The sequence below is a fragment of the Portunus trituberculatus genome, chromosome 37, assembly GCF_017591435.1.
Source record: "Portunus trituberculatus isolate SZX2019 chromosome 37, ASM1759143v1, whole genome shotgun sequence".
NCBI lineage: Eukaryota > Metazoa > Arthropoda > Malacostraca > Decapoda > Portunidae > Portunus > Portunus trituberculatus.
This window is the reverse complement of record NC_059291.1, coordinates 5,833,831-5,836,686: the sequence shown is the minus strand read 5'-3', so window position 1 is coordinate 5,836,686 and position 2,856 is coordinate 5,833,831. Positions and strand designations below refer to the sequence as shown.

At 45.0% G+C, this 2,856-nt stretch overlaps 1 protein-coding gene across 1 annotated transcript in view; it reads right to left on the bottom strand.

Moving 5' to 3' along the window:
* Nucleotides 1-393, bottom strand: part of LOC123514005 (basement membrane-specific heparan sulfate proteoglycan core protein-like) — a 53,863-nt gene extending 53,470 nt beyond the window's left edge. The window contains exon 1 of the mRNA XM_045271548.1: nucleotides 1-393. This exon is cut by the window's left edge and continues 85 nt beyond it. The gene's annotated coding sequence lies outside the window, so the exon portion shown is untranslated.
* Nucleotides 394-2,856: the final 2,463 nt, after the last annotated feature.

Sequence of the window (2,856 nt, the reverse complement as noted above, 5' to 3'; positions counted from 1 at the left end):
TGGTGCTGCTCTGTCAAATGCTGGACTGCCTTTCCACCCGGGTTCAGTTGAGGGACTCGATATTCCAAGCGGGCATTCTCCCTTTTTCCTCTTATAAAACTTTAGCCGCTCACATCACAGTGGCCTGGACTAACAAGACACTTCCGGTACATTCTTCATACTCCATCATGTGGTCACAACACCTTGGTGCGGCAAAAAGTGTTTTTTCGCACACTTTCCAAAAGAAGTATTGCACTCAGTTACTAAACAACAGGCTGAGGCGCCGCTACACGCCAAAGCTTTCCTGTGCGATGTGCGCGGCCGGCCAGTGAGCGACCAGTAAGTTGTCAGAGTGTGAGGCGATGGAGCAGAGGGCGCACACCAACACTTGCATCGGAGCACACTGCACGACTGACGCGCCGCTCCAGACTCCAGTCCACCGTCATGACGAGCCGCGCGTTCCGTCCTCGGTCCTGCTAGGTCTCTTCGCTACTCTTTCAGCCTCTTACAATTTTTCTTCCTTTGACTTCTCAATTGCTTTTTTTCTCTGTCTGCCTTTTAATATCTGGCTTTGCTTCCACGACTTGTGTGATCCTAACGTCGTGTTTGATGGAATTACTTTTCTTTCCGGCTTCTATCCACTTTTGGATTTTGCTAAGAGAGTGAGGGCTCTCCACAGAGATGAAACACCCATTGCTTACCTGCATTCATGATAGAAAAATTAATGAGTAAGAGTATATTTTAAGCCTTGATCTCTCTCTCTCTCTCTCTCTCTCTCTCTCTCTCTCTCTCTCTCTCTCTCTCTCTCTCTCTCTCTCTCTCTCTCTCTCTCTCTCTCTCTCTCTCTCTGTGTGTGTGTGTGTGTGTGTGTGTGTGTGTGTGTGTGTGTGTGTGTGTGTGTGTGTGTGTGTGTGTGTGTGTGTGTGTGTGTGTGTGTGTGTGTGTGTGCGTGTGTGTGTGTGTGTGCGCGCGCGCGCGCCCCGCACGTGTCAAGGCCAAGAGTTAAACGTACGCACTCGTATAATGATGGAACGAATTAGTCATGCATCTGTCCACCTTTAGCGCCTCGGTGTCTGATCCCACACTTTTACCATATTCATTGTTCCTGACGCCTTGCTGGGTGCAGGTATAAGGTATGTATAGGTGAGGAATAAAATGCCTTTCGTGGAAGCGTAGAATTAGTCACGTCGTGTAAGAATAATAGCGCGCCGTTCCTGGGTGTCTATTTTTATACGTCTTTTTTTTAATGTTTTCCTGTTAAGAAACAGCCTTGAAATATTGCCCTACATTGCGAAGCGTCTCGTCATTCATCATATGCTGCGTAGTGCGTCACTCAGTACAGGCCACTCTATACAGGAAAACGTGCTGCAATTACGTAAACATAAAAAAAAAAAAAAAATATATATATATATATATATATATATATATATATATATATATATATATATATATATATATATATATATATATATATATATATATATATATATATAGTAAGGTTTTGTTTACCGTTAATCTTTGGTCTTTATCATCATTATCTTCATCATCATCATTTTCATCATCGTTATCATCATCATCATCATCATCATCATCATCATCATCATCTTCTTCTTCTTCTTCTTCTTCTTCTTCTTCTTCTTCTTCTTCTTCTTCTTCTTCTTCTTCTTCTTCTTCTTCTTCTTCTTCTTCTTCTTCTTCTTCTTCTTCTTCTTCTTCTTCTTCTTCTTCTTCTTCTTCTTCTTCTTCTTCTTCTTCTTCTTCTTCTTCTTCTTCTTCTTCTTCTTCTTCTTCTTCTTCTTCTTCTATCTCCTCCTCCTCCTCCTCCTCCTCCTCCTCCTCCTCCTCCTCCTCCTTCATAATAATTCACTGAGTTTTTCTGTTCAGTATAGTCCCTCAGCGCACCACACGCCCCACCATGCATACAGCAATATCCCGTTCACATTGATTCCCTTAACAGACTAATGGACTTGTAATCACGCTAATTAACGAGTAAACATTCCCTGGCTTTTGTTTTGTGATTGCTCAGTTCGGATAATCCACGAAATTTGTCCCAAAATTTAGCAGTGTTTTCCTTCCATTCATGTTTTGCTTTGCGTGGCGGCGCAGAGTGACTCTTGAGCACCGCCACCTAAACCACGGAGGGGAAGGCATGGGGGGAGAGAAGGAGATGAGAAGGCCTGTACTCCGTGGGGAAGGAGGCGAGGAGACGTGTACTGCTTTGGGAAGAGGCGAATAACGTGTACTGCTTGGGGAAGGAGATGAGAAGGCGTGTATTGCATGGGAAGCAGATGAGAAGGCGTATACTGAGTGTTGAAGGAGTATATAGGAGGCTTGTACTGCGTGGAGAAGGAGATGAGGAGGCGTGTATTGTGCCCGGAAAGAGACGAGGAGGCGTGTACTGTTCCCGGAAAGAGACGAGGAGGCGTGTACTGCGTGGAGCTTAGATGTGATGTTCGAACTTCTTTCCGTTTCATCCAAGTCGATTGAGTCATTCCGTAATGTCTTCACTACACATGATCCTGTACCATTTCCACGTGTCAGGGTAGCTACACCACCGCCCCTTCTAGTCAGGCTGCGATAGTGTCTAGGTGAGGTCAAGTCAGCACAGCTTTCAGTGATTACCGAGGGGAGTTATGCGTTGTGTGACCCTTCATTAAGCAACAGTAAGAAAAGTTACTCGGTATTTAGTTCAGGTCACAGTCAGCGAGGGTGATCAGCGCACTCCCTTCTACTCCACAGTGAGGAAATTCAAGAGAAAGACAGTAAAGTATAATGTGAGGTAATATGCAATAACGCCTCACTATCAGCATTGCCCACGACCACGAGCCATTGCCAGACACGGGCGCGTATTGACATGTGGAGGGACGCTTTGAGGTT